Source organism: Ambystoma mexicanum, chromosome 5p, assembly GCF_040938575.1.
Source record: "Ambystoma mexicanum isolate Mex_15411 chromosome 5p, UKY_AmexF1_1, whole genome shotgun sequence".
Lineage (NCBI taxonomy): Eukaryota > Metazoa > Chordata > Amphibia > Caudata > Ambystomatidae > Ambystoma > Ambystoma mexicanum.
The window spans coordinates 368419078-368439492 of record NC_090930.1 but is presented as its reverse complement, the minus strand read 5'-3'; positions in this window follow the sequence as shown (position 1 = coordinate 368439492).

Here is a 20415-nt window from a genome sequence, read left to right as displayed (position 1 = left end):
TTTTTTCAATTTCCTAAAATCAACTATCACTTATAAACCTTTATATTATTTACTTTCTTTATACACACACACTCAAATCATGTTAAACTAACATTTTTTAAATGAAGTATATAGACTACATATATTCAAACAAAATTGCATGCAAACACAATTTATGTTTAAACCTTTATAAAAATACTTATATAATTTCATATTTTTGTTTTTATTTATTTATTTACTTAATTACTTTAACTTAGACATGACATTGAGGCGCTATTACCTAGAACAGTTTACTTACAGAAATAGTGGTATTCACTAATATATTATAAATTTCACAAGACATAGTAAAGATATATTTTTTTTTGCTACAGTTAGTCATTCAATACAATTTGTTCATTAAGAACATATCATATGTACTGAACTGATGCAATGTATCTTATGTAAATAAATTAGTTTAATGGATTTTAAAGAAGGCACTGAGGATTTCAATTAAAAAAATCAATATCTAAATTAAAAACAGTGCTATATACAAACAAAGTTACTAATTTGAAGCTTTTACAATTGCAGTGAAGACCAGTTTCCTGAAAAGAAGCAGCCGAATTCGAAGAAGTTACCGGTTAATTTAAAGAAAAAGTAAGTAAATTATCACCATAATATTTGTATTATTAATCAAATATACTATAACGTTAATACGAGCTATTTCGGTTTCTAAAAGTAGAGATTTTGTACCATTTTGTCCAAAAATTTCCATGTCTTAAACAGCGATTTACAGCCGGAATGGCCCACAAATTTCTATTTTTGGACACACAAATTACCCAACTGAACCACTACAAGTTTCATATTATAGAACAAACAACTGTTTTAATTGTATACATTAGATTTACTATTTGTACTTTTCCACACCACTAGCTTACTTTTTTTTTGTCATCTGAACCCCAGTTTAGTAACACATAAATTCAAGAATACCTATCCCTACTAGTTTTAGTTCCCAATGCACAATCACACACCATTACATACATCTTTATCATCTTACTCAAACACTCATGCACACAGCACACATACATTCCAGAACACCCCAACCCATATCTTCTTTATTTTTTTCAACAGACCCTAAAGAATACCTACCAAAAGTCAAGTCCGTAAAAAGCAACGCAAAAGTAGAGCAAATGAAAATAAAGGTGTCCAACATAAGCATCCATCTCTAGCAGAATGTGTAAAAAAAGTTGAAACAAAACAGCTAATACAATCATTTAGTGAAACACAAGAAGTTTCAAGTACAACAACTTCGCTTCCTCTATCTAAATGTAAAACAAACCAAAAAACAATTAACAGAAAATCAGCTATCAGTACAAATAAAACTACTTCTTCAAATTTTAATATAGTGCAAAGTAAGCATACCAAGAAAAGTATTTTAGCCAAAATATACCGTCACAAAGTCCTTCAAAATCTTATAAAAACAGGAGAGAAATCAGGTTCAAAGCTTAAAACCTATCGTAGGAAATTAATCTTAGAAGCATTGATGGACAGTGCAATTCTTCTCAAAAGAAATGTATTTATTTTACTGTTAAACAAAATGAAACCACTAACAAAACTAATAACTAAATTACAAAAAAGACTTCTCAATAAGCGAAATATCAACAGAAAGAACTTCTTAAGTATCAGCGGAGGTGAATGGAATCACACTACAAGCACAGAACCATATTTTAATGAAGAAGCGTAAAAAACAAAAGCAAACGAATACAATTGCCATACATAGCAGTGGTCGAGGTTATGAAAAAGTGAATAATACCATAATGGAACAAGAAGTACTTCTTACAAAAATATGCCCTGAAAACTTAGAATTACCCCTCCATTCAACTGAATCAGAAAGTCTAGTGTACAAATGGCCATGCACGTCAATGTGTAACATTCCCAAACAATGTTTCAAATCTTTACGCCAATTCCTCAATAAATATGTAAAAAGCAAAGACAAAATCAAAATTAAATTACTGCAAAATATAGCTACCTGTCCAGTGCGCAAGTACACAGGACTACAAGGACATTCATTGGCCTGCATTACAGGACCTACTTGTAAAACCACTTTCCATGATATCAAAAGGATATCAACACATCATTCAACTATAAGAAATCTACTCTATAAACTGTACTATGCTAAAAGTCCTGCTTTAGCACTAGCAAAGTTAAATACCATCCTTCTACATGGTACAGCAAAAGACCTACTTGAACAAATTCACTATATCCAGAAAAAATATTTTGGAAGTGAAAGCCATTTACAGAATGAAATAGCTTTAAGCCAATTAAGCAACAATTCTACACATGGCAACCTTTTGCTAAACACATACAAAAAAGAAATACTAAAATTTAAAGTACATCAGCTGAAGTACCAAACCATGTATGTGTATGTTGCCGTAGAATTTTTTTATAAAAGTAACACAAAAACTGTGGACCTATCATACAAAATAGAAGACAATGAAGATTCTAAATGGTTTGAATTAGCTCTCTACCTTGTAGCAGAAAACAAACATGAAATAACTGAGCCCTTAATACTTTGCAGTTATTGCACTACAAAACTTGACAACAACCAAACTCCTTCACGTTCTATCACAAATAATTTGGAATTATACCCAGTACCAAAACCTCTACAACAACTTAATTTATATGAGAGCATCATAATTCAAACAGTACACCCATTTCAAGCAATAATACGCCTTCAACCAAAAACAGCAAAATTACCTCCCTCGGAATTGGTAAAAGGCATTCGTGGAAAAGTAGTTTATTTACCATTAAATCTAAAAGAAAATGTGCATACTCTAGGAGTGCAACGTCCAATGGAGCAATCTTTAATTGTATTAGTAAATGGAGTACCTACAAAAGACAAAACAATATGGCAACAGCTGGTAGATTTATATAAAGTTAGACAAGCCTTCCAATATCCTAAAGAGAATAATGAATATTACAAAGAAATTAATATTGAAGAAAACTTGAAAGATACAACTGAAATAATTCAAGAAACACAAGAAGCTGGTCAATTTGAGCTACTAGATCCTGCTACAATATCAAATACTTTAGACCATTATACAATTCATCCTTTGCACTGTAATGACACCGTACAAGATGTACTGGAAACTTACCAAATGCGTCAAACAAAAGGATCGCCAATCAGTATATGGGAAAAAAGTATAGAAGCACATGCTTTTCCTCTACTCTTTCCTACTGGCAAAGGAGGAAGGTATGATGATAGACCTATACAAATATCAGCTTCAGAATACCGCTCATTACGGATGTATTCTGAAGATCCCAGATTTAGACAAAATGTGGAATACATATTCCACCTACTGTTTGAAAGTGAACTAGCAACTTTATGTTACGGAGTTGCACACATATTAAAATCAGGATCACACTTTCAAAATATGACAGCTACACAATTATTAGAGAAAGTGCAACAAAAGGATGAGGGTTTACAATCAAATATTACAAATCTATTAGCAAATATGCGTGGTACTAAAGAGTACTGTTTTCAACGTCATGGAGATGTACGTTGTATGATCAGAAACCTTGGCCCACCCACTTGGTTTGTTACATTAAGTTGTGCAGAATATGCATGGGAAGATTTACATGATTTCCTACGCATATCAAATAAAAACAAAACAAACATAGATATTCTAACTCCTGGAGAACTTTGTTCTTTGGATCCTGTTAATGTTTCAAGATATTTTCACCATCGCTTCATTGCTTTGCTACATTTTATTTGTAATAAAACTGTTCCTCCCCTTGGAGAAGTGCAACACTTCTTTTGGAGAAAAGAATACCAAGCCAGAGGAGCACCACATATCCACATGCTTTTATGGATTAAAGATGCTCCTAAATTCGGTCAAGACAGTGATGCCACTGTTTTACAGTTTATTGAAAAATATGTCACTTGTGAAATTCCATCAGAAGCCACAAATAGTGATCTTCATGCACAAATTTTACAATTTCAAACACACAAATGTGGAAAATATTGCCGTTGCAAATACAAAAACAAAGGCAAATACTACACCAAATGCCGATTTGGTTTCCCTAGACCAGTTACAAATACAGGTCAAGTAAACAACCTCATGTCTTCAGTTAGACATAGTGTTAAAGGTAAGTCACCTAAAAATACATATTACATAAAAAGAAAAGAAGAAGAAAAATATATCAATGATTATAATGCAATCATTGCCCACTTATGGAATGCAAACATAGATGTGCAGTACATTGCAGACAATTCTACTGCAGTTGCAAGATATGTCACAGCATACTTAACTAAAGCAGAAAAGACAGAGCTCCAAGACCTCTGGAATGACCTGTCATCAGATAAAACAGTAACTCAGAAATTATACAGCTTGGGCATAAAAATGCTCACCCATAGAGAATGTGGATCTTATGAAGCAGCTGATCGTTTAACTGGTACTTCATTGTATGGTAAATCTGAAAATATAGTATGGCTAAGTCTTGGTCCAGCTAAATCTAGAAAAAGAGTTCTAAAATCATATGAAGATATAGAAACAATAGCCAAACATGATCCAAACAGCCAAGACATTTTAAAAAACAATTTATTGGACACATACTACCCAAACAGAAGTAATACTTTGGAAAACATGTGTCTATACCAAATAGCCCAAAAATACACATACAAAAATAATATGAAACCTGATGAAAAAAAAGGTAAATATAGAGTGACAGAGTGTGAAGGCAGCTTAGTTAAACTCACTAAACCAAATATAATTAATCATATCAACTTGTCATTGAAGACTCCTCAACATAAAGAAGTATATTACATGTCCCTGCTACAACTCTTCAAACTATGGAGAAAAGAAGAACAATTACTAGATAACTATGACTCATATGAGGATGGTTTCAAAGCAAATGAAAGCACTATAACTGATGTAAACTTTACACAGTACAAAACAATGTTGCACAATGAACAGCAACATGAAGAAGAACTCCAAGCCCAACTAGATAAGGATACTCCTGACAGTAATCAACCTTCTGTAACAGGAAGCCAAGATTGTTCCTTATAAATTCGTTTTTGACCCAAAGTTAAAAGCCACTATGGGTGTGATATGCTGCGTTGGTTGTGGCCAGGGAATACACTCTTGGGTGCATGGCCAAATGGCCATGCACCCTACATTCTATACCCTGGCCACAACCACCGCAGCATATCACACCCATAGATGCAAGCATTGCAGCCATTTTTATGTCCGCGGACAGGGGGAAGGTCCTAGGACGCGGTTTGGGCTGAAGCCGTGCGCAAAGTTTTTTCCCATTCAGTTTTGGGACATGCGACGTGTTCGCTGATTGGACGGCGTGGAGCGTGAAGCGCGTCAGATTTTCAGTAGCGCCTGCCATCTTGGATTCAAAGACATCCAAGGACAGCGCGGTGAAACTTGGTTCAAAATTTGTATTTAGTAGAGTGTGTTGGTGTGTAGGAGTGTTTGGGCAGGGTGGGAGTGTATGAGATAGGATGAAGGTTGTGTTTTCTTATGTGTTAGACGTTCTTTTTGTGTTCGATTTGTCTGCGGACATCACGGGTGTTCTGAAATGTTCTAAATAAACTGAATGGGGGGTGTTCTGAGGACTCAATATGTATCCGTTTTGTTCGCAAGCAAGCTGAAACTGTTCTAAGAACACTTGCGGTGTCCTGAAATGTTCGCAAATAAACAAAATTGGGGTATCCTGAGGACGCTGTCCGTATTGTTCTCTGTCAAGTTGAATGTGTTCTAAGAACACTCGTGGTGTCCTGAAATGTTCGCAAATAAACAAGATGGTGGTGTTCTGAAGACGCTTCTAAGAACACTCGCTGTGTCCTGAAATGTTCGCAAATAAACAAAATGGGGGTGTTCTGAGGACGCTGTCCGTATTGTTCTCTGTCAAGTTGAATGTGTTCTAAGAACACTTGCGGTGTCCTGAAATGTTCGCAAATAAACAAAATGGGGGTGTTCTGAAGACGTTTCTAAGAACACTCGCGGTGTCCTGGAATGTTCGTAGGGGGAGTCCTGAGGACGCTGTCCATATTGTTCTCTGTCAAGTTGAACGTGTTCTAAGAACACTCGCGGTGACCTGAAATGTTCGCAAATACACAAAATGGGGTTGTTCTGAAGGTGCCTCTAAGAACACTCGCGGTGTACTGAAATGTTCGCAAATAAACAAAATGGGGGTGTCCTGAGGACGCTGTCCGTATTGTTCTCTGTCAAGTTGAATGTGTTCTAAGAACTCTCGCGTTGTTCTGAAAAGTTTGTAGGGGGTGTCCTGAAGATGCTGTTCGTATTGTCCATTTGGCCATGCACCCAAGACTCTATGCCCTGACCACAACCACCGCAGCATATCACATTCATATTTGCTTATAACTTTGGAATGAAAAACAAATGTCTAAGGAACAAAGGTATTAGATACTATGGATGTGATATGCTGCGATGGTTCTCCTCATTATTGTATACTTACTGTTTGGTCTAGTAACTGGAGTACATGTATTTCTAGTTAACTTCTGAGATAAAAGAAAATAGCATGTTAGTATTAGTATTTTCTAATGACTTATTACATTGTATAATCAACATACTTTTTTTTTTTTGACCCTCATATTTAGTAGATTACAAATCAGAGTACTGTGCAATTTGCTCAGTTTCTGTGTTTGTTGCTAAAATCATTGGGTCTGTGGGAGAAAAAAAAATCCATGTTGGATTAAAAAATAACCCTTTTTCTGTTATGCTACAGTTTATTTTTTTGTTTGTTTTCAGTGTTCACTTGTTGTTTCTGGCTAATGGTTCATACTTTGGCTTGTTGCATTTCTTTGGAGCAGTAACATATTTTTTATTTGTTTTGATATTATAAAACTTTGGAGCAGTTAGATACCAATTGGCGTATTCTAACTGTCTATTTTTTTGATATATTTTAGTGGTATTGATTTATCTATTTGGATATTGTTAAATTTTGGGACAGTTAGATACCAATTGGCGTATTCTAACTGTGTATTTTTTGGTCTAATTTAGTGGTATTCATTTATCTGATTAGTTGTTGTAGAATCTTTGAGCAGTTAGATAGCTTTCGGAGTATTCTAACAGTGTATATTTTTTTAACACAAGTTTACTTAGGGTTTAAATACAGTTTACTTATCAAATTTTGGTTTTAAGAACATCAAATAAGCGTTTGTAAGATTTGCTGGTAATCTCTGCTTTAGAGTAATGGTACTATCATTACATTCCAACCATCCACATTTCTTTTTTATATATGCAGTGTAGTGCCCTGAATTGGTTGTGGCTCATGCGTGGTAGATTATACCTCTTGTTGTGAAGGTTTTCTTACCAAGTGATATTTGACCAAATGTGAATCCAGTCAGCTTGCAGTTGTTTTTGGTACCATCTGCATTGTAACGTAGAAGCATTAGTATTATGTATTTACTATGTGTTTGTATTACTAACGTGGAGCGATTATCTGAATTGCAGGTAGAGCATAATTTACCATGGTTTGCATTTTGTACAAGTCGCAGAAATGGAATGGATTCACAATTTGGTATTGATATATATATATATGAAGCGTTCATTGGGGATTTCTTCTTGTGTCACATTGTTGCAGAGACTGCACGTATGTTTCCACATGTATGAAATCTGGAAGATTTCATTCATAGGTATGTTTTTGTTTTCTAGTACTTGTAGTGAGTACATTAGACATTCTTGTGGATCTTCCTGTGAGTTTATAGTGAATTTCACCATTCCAGCACAGTAGTCCAATTCTTGTCTTATTCCATAAACACTATGGGGCTGATTCATGGAATTTGTGCGCCGAAAAACTGGGATGTGTGCGCCATTCTGCCCACAAATCCCTGTTTAACAAATGGGGATTTGCAGCAGAATGGCGCACAAATCCCTGTTTTTCAGCGCACAAATTCCATGAATCAGCCCTCTATGTGTTATCAGGATTGTTTGCTGCATTTCTGTGAAGTACTAACATTTGCATACACAATGGGTCTGTACTGTGTAAGTAAATGTTGTCAACAATTGGTGGTAATTGAAAAAGAATATTCATTGCTACATTTGCGTAGCAATTTACACCAACTATATTTGAGAATTTAAATGATCCAGGTAGTTCTGTATCTAACTGCTTTTTTTGGAGTTTGTCTTCTTTCTTTAAAGAAGTACCTGGTTTACTTTCCCTAATTGATTCTTTTTTGCTTGTGGTACTTGATAAAGTATTAGTTTCTTTTACTCTCTTTGGAGGATTTGCAGTGACATCCTGTTGCATTTCTGTTTGATTTATTTTTCTTTTATAACGTTTTACTTTTTGTGGAACAGAATATGTGTGTAGGTGGGGGGTGTATAGTGAGCGAAGTCTATTGTATTCTAAAATGCAAGGAATATCAGCGTTTATTTCACTTGCATCAAAGTTGATTAGAAATAGACCGTCAAGTGTACGTAAGCGTGATAGTGCTACGTAGCTCATGCCTTCTTTAAAGACTGTTTTACCAATATCTATCATTGCTTTGTCTAGGGTAAGACCTTGTGATTTATGAATCGTGACTGCATATGCAAGAGTTATAGAAAATTGTTCTCTGCGTACATACATATCTTTGAAGAGAAGGAATCTAGATATTGAGCGTCCTATCCTTTTTACTTCTGAAAGTTTGTCAAAGAGTATATTGACAAACTGAATTTTGTTGTCGCGTGGGTGTGTTTGAAAGCCAACAACTGTACCCAGTGCTCCATTAACTAGTCCTTGGTCCACATCAAGGTTACGTTTAAGCATTACTCTGCAAGTTAAGGATAATTTTAATATCTTTTCTAAGCCTGCTGTGTTTGAGATTGACTTTTCTAAACTATTTAGTCTTGTTGTGGCTTGTTCACACATGGGTAGTGTCATACCATGTACATCTAGTTTGTCTGTGGCGCTAATTTCCATGATTGATTGCATTTCTTTACTTAGCATGATTTCATTGAATTTGAAACAGCTTGCAAGAGTTGGCATTAAGGCCATACAATTGACATTTTTATGGGCTAATTGTTCCATAACATCTGTAGCACATGCATTATCGCCATAAAGTGCATTAATTTGCTGGGTTTTCAATATTGCTTCTGCTTCTTTAGAAAGTATACCAACTCTGATACTTTTTAAGATGTTGGCATAAGTGAGATCTGCAGATTGGTGCATGTTTTCTGTTAATTCTCTGTATTGAAAATGTTGCCAAAGGTTGACATTTCCAATGCTGCCAACGGTTTTATGGCAGAGTTTGTGTCCTAATGTTTTAAAAATAGGCTCACCTTTTACAGGTGCCAATTGAAGAAGATCTCCGAAAACAATGATGTGTTTTCCTGCAAAGAGCTCTTCATAGTTTGTTTTGAGTACTTCTTGTAATCTGAGGTGAATCAAAGCTAACATCAGGTTGGAGGTCATGCTCACTTCATCTATTAGTAGCATTTTCATTTGTTTCAATACTCTGCGTAATTCCATTGCAGCTTCTGCAGAAAGTTTGTAATAGTCTAATTTGTTCTGGTGTTCTACTGGTAATAGTAGTAATCGGTGTAATGTAACACCACCTATGTTGTAGGCAGCTAAACCTGTGGGGGCAGTGACAACAGCTGACAGTTTGTTGTTTGTCAATTGTTGAAGGAACTTACTAATGATTTTGATTAGGAATGTTTTGCCAGAACCAGCTTCACCACTGACGTACAGTAGTATAGGTTTATAATTAATGCAGGAACATTCTTTATTTTCATGTTTTACACCATGTGCAATTTCTTTTGTTACTTCTTGAAAAATGCTACTTTGCTCATTGTTTAGTTTTGATTGCAGTATAGTTAAGTCTTCCTTATCTTCATACTGACACATGGTGTTTTCTACTTCTATCATAGCTAATTCTGCCTCATTTGTTATTAGTGGTTCTCCCACTGGTTCTTGGCTTCCTGTTACAGAAGGTTGATTACTGTCAGGAGTATCCTTATCTAGTTGAGCTTGGAGGTCTTCTTCGTGTTGCTGTTCATTGTGCAACATTGTTTTTTACTGTGTAAAGTTTACACAGTTATAGTGCTTTCATTTGCTTTGAAAGCATCCTCATGTGAGTCATAGTTATCTAGTATGTGTTCTTCTTTTCTCCATGGTTTGAAGAGGTGTAGCAGGGACATACTTCTTTATGTTCTTTATGTTCTTTATGTTGAGGAGTCTTTAATGACAATTTGATATAATTAATTAAATTTGGTTTAGTGAGTTTAACTAAGCTGCCTTCACAGTTTGTCACTCTATATTTACCTTTTTTTCATCAGGTTTCATATTATTTTTGTATGTGTAGTTTTGGGCTATGTGGTATAGACACATATTTTCCAAAGTATTACTTCTGTTTAGGTAGTATGTGTTCAATAAATTGTTTTTTAAAATGTCTTGGCTGTTGGGATCACGTTTGGCTATTGTTTCTATATGTTCATATGATTTTAGAACTCTTTTTCTATATTCAGCTGGACCAAGAATTAGTCATACTATATTTTCAGATTTACCATACAATGCAGTACCAATTAAACGATCAGCTGCTTCATATGATCCGCATTCTCTATGGGTGAGCATTTTTATGCCCAAACTGTATAATTTCTGAGACACTGTTTTATCTGATGACAGGTCATTCCAGAGGTCTTGGAGCACTGTCTTTTCTGCTTTAGTTAAGTATGCTGTGACATATCGTGCAACTGCAGTAGAATTGTCTGCAATGTACTGCACATCTATGTTTGCATTCCATAAGTGGGCAATGATTGCATTATAATCATTGATATATTTTTCTTCTTCTTTTCTTTTTATGTAATATGTATTTTCAGGTGCCTTACCTTTAAAACTATGTCTAACTGAAGACATGAGGTTGTTCACTTGACCTGTATTTGTAACTGGTCTACGGAAACCAAATCAGCATTTGGTGTAGTATTTCCCTTTGTTTTTTTATTTGCGACGACAATATTTTCCACATTTGTGTCTTTGAAATTGTAAAATTTGTGCATGAAGATCACTATTTGTGGCTTCTGATGGAATTTCACAAGTGACATATTTTTCAATAAACTGTAAAACAGTGGCATCACTGTCTTGACCAAATTTAGGAGCATTTTCAATCCATACAAGCATGTGGATATGTGGTGCTCCTCTGGCTTGGTATTCTTTTCTCCAAAAGAAGTGTTGCACTTCTTCAAGGGGAGGAACAGTTTTATTATAAATAAAATGTAGCATAGCAATGAAGCGATGGTGAAAATATCTTGAAACATTAACAGGATCCAAAGAACAAAGTTCCCCAGGTGATAGTATATCTATGTTTGTTTTGTTTTTATTTGATATGAGTAGGAAATCATGTAAATCTTCCCATGCATATTCTGCACAACTTAATATAACAAACCAAGTGGGTGGGACAATGTTTCTGATCATACAACATACATCTCCATGACGTCGAAACCAGTACTCTTTAATACCACACATATTTGCTAATAGATGTGTAATATTTGATTGTAAAACCTCATCCTTTTGTTGCACTTTTTCTAAGAATTGTGTAGCTGTCATATTTTGAAAGTGTGATCCTGATTTTAATATGTGTGCAACTCCGTAACATAAAGTTGCTAGTTCACTTTCAAAGAGTAGATGGAATATGTATTCCACATTTTGTCTAAATCTGGGATCTTCAGAATACATCCGTAATGAGCGGTATTCTGAAGCTGATATTTGAATAGGTCTATCATCATACCTTCCTTCCTCCTTTGCCAGTAGGAAAGAGTAGAGGAAAAGCACATGCTTCTATACTTTTTTCCCATATGCTATTTGGCGATCCTTTTGTTTGACGCATTTGGTATGTTTCCAGTACATCTTCTATGGTGTCATTAGAGTTCAAAGGATGAATTGTATAATGGTCTAAAGTATTTGATATTGTAGCAGGATCTAGTAGCTCAAATTGACCAGCTTCTTGTGTTTCCTGAATTATTTCAGTTGTATCTTTCAAGTTTTCTTCAATATTAATTTCTTTGTAATATTCATTATTCTCTTTAAGATATTGCAAGGCGTGTCTAACTTTATGTAAATCTACCAGCTGTTGCCATATTTTTTTGTCTTTTGTAGGTACTCCATTTACTAAGATATTTAAAGATTGCTGCATTGGACGTTGCACTCCTAGAGTATGCACATTTTCTTTTAGATCTAATGGTAAATAAACTACTTTTCCACTAATGCCTTTTACCAATTCAGAGGGAGGTAATTTTGCTGTTTTTGGTGGAACGCGTATTATTGCTTGAAATGGGTGTACTGTTTGAATTATGATGCTCTAATATAAATTAAGTTGTTGTAGGGGTTTTGGTACTGGATATAATTCCAAATTATTTGTGATAGCACGTGAAGGAGTTTGGTTGTTTTCAAGTTTTGTAGTGCAGTAACTGCAAAGTATTAAGGGGTCAGTTATTTTGTATTTGTTTTCTACTACAAGGTAGAGAGCTAATCCAAACCATTTAGAATCTTCATTGTCTTCTATTTTGTCTGATAGGTCTACAGTGTTTGTCTTATTTTTATAAAAAAGTTCTACGGCAACATACACATACATGGTTTGGTCCTTCAGCTGATGTACTTTTAAATGTTAGTATTTCTTTTTTGTATGTGTTTAGCAAAAGGTTGCCATGTGTAGAATTGTTGCTTACTTGGTTTAAAGCTATTTCATTCTATAAATGGCTTTCACTTCCAAAATATTTTTTCTGGAGATAGTCAATTTCTTCAAGTACGTCTTTTGCTGTACCATGTAGAAGGATGTTATTTAAATTTGCTAGTGCTAAAGCAGGACTTTTAGCATAGTACATTTTATAGACTAGATTTCGTATAGTTGAATGATGTGTTGATATCCTTTTGATATCATGGAAAGTGGTTTTACAAGTAGGTCCTGTAATGCAGGCCAATGAATGTCCTTGTAGTCCTGTGTACTTGCGCACTGGACAGGTATCCATATTTTGCAGTAGTTTAATTTTGATTTTGTCTTTGTTTTTTACATATTTTTTGAGGAATTGGCGTAAAGATTTGAAACATTGTTTGGGAATGTTATACATTGACGTGCATGGCCATTTGTACACTAGACGTTCTGATTCAGTTGAATGGAGGGGTAATTCTAAGTTTTCAGGGCATATTTTTGTATGGAGTACTTCTTGTTCCATTATGGTATTATTCATTTTTTCATAACCTCGACCACTGCTATGTATGGCAATTGTATTTGTTTGCTTTTGTTTGTACGCTTCTTCATTAAAATATGGTTCTCTGCTCGTAGTGTGATTCCATTCACCTCCGCAGATACTTAAGAAGTTCTTTCTGTTGACATTTTGCTTATTGAGAAGTCTTTTTTGTAATTTAGTTATTAGTTTTGTTAGTGGTTTCATTTTGTTTAACACTAAAATAAATAACTTTCTTTTGAGAAGAATTGCACTGTCCATCAACGCTTCTAAGATTAATTTCATACGATAGGTTTTAAGCATTGAACCTGATTTCTCTCCTGTTTTTATAAGATTTTGAAGGACTTTGTGACGGTACATTTTGGTTAAAATACTTTTCTTGGTATGCTTACTTTGCATTATATCAAAATTTAAAGAAGCAGTTTTATCTGCAGTGATAGCTAATTTTCTGTTAATTGTTTTTTGGTTTGTTTTACATTTTGATAGAGGCGGCAAAGATTTTGTACTTGAAACTTCTTGTGTTTCACTAAATGTCTGTATTAGCTGTTTTGTTTCAACTTTTTTTACAAATTCTGCTAGAGATGGATGCTTATGTTGGACAGTTTTATTTTCATTTGCTCTACTTCTGTGTTGTTTTCTATGGACTTGACATTTGGTAGGCATTCTTTAGGGTCTGTTGAAAAAAAATAAAGATGGTATGGGTTGGGTTGTACTACAATGTATGTGTGCTGTGTGCATGAGTGTTTGAGTAAGATGATAAAGATGTATGTAATGGTGTGTGATTGTGCATTGGGGACTACAACTAGTAGGGATAGGTATTCTTGAATTTATGTGTTACTAAACTGGGGTTCAGATAACAAAAAAAAGTAAGCTAGTGGTGTGGAAAAGTACAAATATTAAATCTAATGTATACAATTAAAACAGTTGTTTGTTCTATAATATGAAAATTGTAGCGGTTCAGTTGGGTAATTTGTGTGTCCAAAAATAGGAATTTGTGGGCCATTCTGGCTGTAAATCGCTGTTTAAGACATGGAGATTTATGGACAAAATGGTACACAATATCTATTTTTAGGCACAGAAATAGCTTGTATTAACTTTACAGTATGTTTGAGTAATAATACAAATATTATGGTGATATTCTACTTACTTTTTTTCTTAAATTAACAGGTAACTTCTTAGTTCTTCTTTGTTCTTCAAATTCTTCGCTGTAATTTTAAAAGATTCAAATTAGTAATTTTGTTTGAATATAGCGCTGTTTTTAATTTAGATATTGATTTTTTTAATTGAAATCCTCAGCGCCTTCTTCAAAACCATTAAACTATTTTATTTACATAAGATACATTGCATCAGTTCAGTACATATGATATGTTCTTAATGAACAAATTGTACTGAATGTCTAACTGTAGCAAAAAAAATATCTTTACTATGTCTTGTGAAATTTATAATATACCAGGGAATACCACTATTTCTGTAATTAAGCTGTTCTAGGTAATAGCGCCTCAATGTCATGTCTAAATTAAAGTAATTAAGTAAATAAATAAATAAAAACAAAACAATATGAAATTGTATAAGTATTTTTTTAAAGATTTAAACATAGATTGTGCTTGCATGCAATTTTGTTTGAATATATGTAGTCTATATATTTCATTTAAAAAATGTTAGTTTAACATGATTTGAGTGTGTGTGTATAAAGAAATTAAATAGTATAAAGGTTTACAAGTGATAGTTGATTTTAGGAAATTGAAAAAAATACAGTAAATTCATTTTAAAGATTACACAAGCTAAAAGTCTGTTTGAAAATGTGTTCATCTACTGTACAGAAAATATGCATACCTGAAGTTTGTGTTCATGCATATGGATATGCATGGAGCTGGAAAGTTGTTTCACTGAATTTGAAAGGTTTTTAGCAATGCAACTTAACCATAACATCCCTTTAACAACGTTTTTTCACTGAATTTGATTGGTTTTTAGGTTTTTATATATATATATTCAGTGAAAAAACTTTGTTAAAGGGACGTTATGGTTAAGTTTCGCAACTAAAAACCTATGAAATTCAGTGAAAAAACGTTGTTAAAGGGACGTTATGGTTCAAAGTAAAACCGAAAAACCCCTGAAATTCGGCAGTTATGGTAACATAAGCAACCATAACTCGCGCCACCGTGCACTGCTAACACTAACACCCAGGACATCACTGATGACATCACATGTGCATTTACTTTTCAAAAAAACTCTGTACAAGGGATTCTTATAATGCTGACCAAAAACTGTCAAGGATCATTGGGATAAATATCATGAGATAATTAGTGCATTAAGCAATGCATTGATATAAATAGCATTCTATTATGAAGTTCTATCCAGTATACTAAGCTACTCATGCAGAAACATAGGCAGTGTGTGCAGCATACATGATGAAGGTGCCATATTCATTATCTTGCCATGTTGAATACTGAAATGATAACTGCTTTCTTATTAGAGTTTTGCGTACTGTGAAACATGTAATAAGTATATAATAAAGCCCACTTAATACATAATTATTACAGACAAAACACAAAGAGACAACAACACATACAAATATGCGTATATACAGGGACAGTGAAGTAAACAAAAAAGCAGAAGTAGTAGCAGAAAGAGTTCATAACCTAACTGATTGTCTTTATGCAGAGAAACTATTGCTCTGTTTCAAAGCTGCTACTTATCATATGTATGTGTATCACATGATGTGACTGCACCCAAAGGAAAGGATAGTGAGTATAATGTATACAAATATGAGCATATACAGGGAAGGTAGAGTAATACAAATAAAACTATGAGAAATTGCTGATAACCCTAATGATTATCTTCATGCACAGAAAGGATTGCTCTCTTTCAAGCCTGTGTCTTCTGCTATGTATATGTTTCATATGATGTGACTTGACCCTAAGTCTACAAATATAGTACCTTTTCAATGTTTACTTCCTGACTGTTACTGAAGAAAACTATGTGGCTTCGATATGTCAGTAAAGGATAAAAAGGGAGAGCCAGCCATGTGATGTCATCAGTGATGTTAGTGTTAGCAGTGCACGGTGGCGCGAGTTATGGTTGCTTATGTTACCATAACTGCCGAATTTCAGGGATTTTTCGGTTTTACTTTGAACCACAACGTCCCTTTAACAAAGTTTTTTCACTGAATTTCATAGGTTTTTAGTAGCGCAACTTAACCACAAAGTCCCTTTAACAACGTTTTTTTACTGAATTTCATAGGTTTTTAGTAGCGCAACTTAACCATAACGTCCCTTTAACAGAGTTTTTTAACTGAATTTCATAGGTTTTTAGTAGCACAACTTAACCATAATATCCCTAACTTCATATACATGTAACATAGAACATACTAACCCCCTCGTAGTGATTTTCATGTCCGCGGACATATCGAAAATCTGAGCGTGGTGAATGTAAATTTAAATAGTGTGCCCCATTTCCCCTTTGAAGTTGGCTCTGAAAAGAGCTGTTTTTTTTGTTTTTTTTACAGATGCTTGACAGACACCTGTTATTTTGTATTTTTTTCTTGTTTTTTTTGTTCTTACTTTACTCCTAAAATCTTCACATAACCTTCTCCAAAGCAACCCTTACATTCCAAAATAGAAAGGCATTTCCCGTAAAAGATAAAGAAATGCCATCTTCTTTAAAATTAACAGCATTACTGGCATCAATATTCTCATTGTTGCAGAAGAACATACCAGCTCTAAGCATGAAGGCACACATGCCTCCGTTGATGACACACCTAGCAATGTTTTGCTGAGGACAAAAAAACTGAACTATAGTCCCATATTGCCCTAGGTAGTAATCCAGAAAAAATTACTTTCGCATTTGGAAGGATCTTCATTACGGCTTGAACCAAGCGTTCCAAATCAGCCAACAAAGTAGGGGCACTGACGTTGCCCAAATGGAAAGCACCATAGTGCAAAACTACCACATGCGGACTGTTCATCGTGGCCATATCCTTACAAACTTGTACAATTCCCTGTACATTGCAATCAGGCACAGTGCTCCACACCACCTCCACTCCTTTCACATCAAAGGTCTTTGCAACATGCCTGCATTGAGCGTACTGTTGTAAACCATACACAAACATATCTCCAAGCACCAACACCCTGACTTTCTCTACTTCTGCCATCTTCACCACACACAGTCTCTTTCAACACAAATCCACAACCTCGACATCTGATTGGCTGATCCGTACAGTCTTCTTTCCATGTTGGATTTCCTGGAAAAACCCAGATGTAGCACACCCTGTCCATGAACAGCCGCGGTGTCCGCGGATAGCGTCCACTTTACTCTCTGTGCCATTCCCTCATTGCATACAGCTAAGCAATCACACAATACGAATAACGTCCTCAGAACACCCCCATTTTGTGAATTTTTGAACATTTCAGGACAATTATCATTTCATTATTCTACATATTAACATCACAAATATTATACTTTCATCTTGTACTCTGCACACAATGCTATGTTTCTCCATTAGTAGCTCAGTATACTAGATAGAATCCCATAATACAAAGCTATTTATATCAATGCATCGTTCAAAGCACTCATAATGGTATATTTATTGCAATATCCTTGACACTTTTTTCGCAACATTATAATAAAAATCCCTAGTACACAAATTCCATGAAAAGTACATACACATGTGATGTCATCAGTGATTTCATCAATGACATTTGCGATGTCATCTTTAATGTCCTGGGTGTTAGTCTTAGCAGTTCACGGTGGTGGCGCGAGTTATTTTTCATAGTTTACCATAACTTGCGATTTTCAGGGGTCTTTCGGCTGTACTTAGAACCATAACGTCCCTTAAACAAACTTTTTTTAATATCACGCAAACAATATACAAACATGGCGTGCAAAAACCAACTTCTCACAGATGACTTTACACAGAATGTTGCAAAGTAAGAATTTATGCTCGTTCACAGTGAAGGTCAGCTGCTTCCATTTTTTTCTCGGGCCCCGGAGAGGCTCACGAAGCGTACTATAAGGTTGTATTGTGTTTTGACCTTGACAGACAGAGATTGTGATGAAAGACTTCTCTTGAAGGAGTGTTGCTAAAATGTAAGAGAAGATAAGGATGAAATTTCTGAAATGAAACCACTTTTATATATTATATCACTATGCGAAAGATGGTTCGCACACGCAGAGTCGTATTTTTGGACTGCACTACTCGTAGACAATGGAAATTGCAATTGTACTGTAAGTAACCCTTTAGATTATTTTATACCAAATATAATTACAATAGCGTTAGCATTAAAGACCGCCCAAGTTGAACTTGTTCGTTGAAAGTGGCATAATGTTTTCTACCGCGCACTATCACCGCCGAATTGATCCCCTGTCGTTTAGAGGGCTCTGAAAAAGGCAGACAACACATGGTGGGTTAATAGAAATAATTTAACCGGTCTATAGGCGGTCAAGCGCTCTACTCGCTGTGCCACTTCACTGTAGCCTGTCAAGTGGCACAGCGAGTACAACGCTCGCTTTGACATCCGTGCACAGCTTGCTAACGCAAGATCAAATCCCGGCAAGGCCAAACTCAGCCTTTCATCCTTCCGTGGTCGATAAATGAGCACCACACACCATGGTTAATAATAAGCACCGCTTACATACCTACCGGTTCTTAGCGCTATATGAATGGGAAAATATTAGTATTTTATTATTAACATACTCCGTTGCACTATCTTCGATAGCAAATAGTTTCACGCCCTAATAAATAAAATGATGATTTTAATGAAGATCGGCTGGTGAGACTAATTTATATTTTTTAAAACAGGTATGTGGCCCCATTTTGCCTATGTAACGATTTGTAGACTCCAGCGGATGGGGTCTTCAACTGCCAGGTGCAGGTCCAAATATGCAACTTCATGACCCTCACCATTTTATGGGACACTCGCCAAGGACCAATATGCCCTTACGCAGTACTAGCGACTACAAACAACATACCAACCAATAGGGTGGTCTAATGGCTCGTTGTTGGAGCAACCTTCCGATTATCAGAGCGACCATTTACTGCTTTTATCATAAACCAACAGCCTATCTATCGCAAAGGAACAACGCGTGGCTCAAAATAAACTTTTGCTGATCGACAGCAGAGACAATAGCAAATCACTGAATATTCACTAAACATTTCATGTGAAATAAATGTACTTTACCAAATGTACAATCCTGCTGTTTACTTTTAAACCACAGTTTCATATTCCGAATTGTGGCGCACTGAGTTATAAGCTGATCTAACACCCACTGTAACGCAAAGGAACATCGCCTGCCTCAACATGAACTTTTGCGGATCGACAACAAAGACAAATGCAAATTGCTGAATATTCTCTAAACATTTGTTGTCAAATAAATGTACTTTACAAAATTTACAATCTTGCTGTTTGCTTTTAAATCACTGTTTCATATTCCGAATTGTGGTGCGCTGTGTTGTGACATAATATGTGTTGTCTTCCGGGTTCTGTGTAAAGTCACTTAGGACTGCAGAGGACTGGGTGCGTTTGATGACGCACCCTGTAACGTCACGGAGAGAAGCGGGCAATATGAATGCTTTGATAATATCAGGCTTAGGGGCGGGAGATATGATTTAGTGTCGCAAAAGCAAGTTAGCCAGGTCAATAGCGCCAGTCATAGGATTACCACATAATGTCGGCGCACACCAGCCAGATTTATCGTTTCTTTAGTGGACAAAAAGTCGGTTGATACCCATAGGAAATTATACTATTAGCGGACAAAAGGAGTGGTCTTAAAACACTTTCACCGTGACAACGAACAATACAAACAACGTTCTCAGAACACCCCCATTTTGTGTAATTGCAACCATTTCAGGACACCGCGAGTGTTCTTAGAACACATTCAACTAGACAGATTACAATATGGACAGCGTCCTGAGGACACCCCCAGTTTGTGTATTTACAAACAATTAAGTACACCGCGAGTGTTCATAGCTCATTTTTACCTTCCTTGCGAACAAAAATGACACATACTCCGTCCTCTAAACACCCCACCATTTAGTTTATTTACAAAATGTCAGAACAGCCGTGTTCTCCGCAGACAAATTGAACGCAACAAAAACATTTAGCACATAAAAAAACAAAACATTGAACCTATCTCATACTCCCCCACCCTCCCCAAACACTCTTACACACCAACACACGGCACTAAATACAATTTTTTATCCACGTTTCACCGCGCTGTACGCGGTCGATGGCGAATACAAGATGGCGGGCACCACAGAAAATCTGATGCG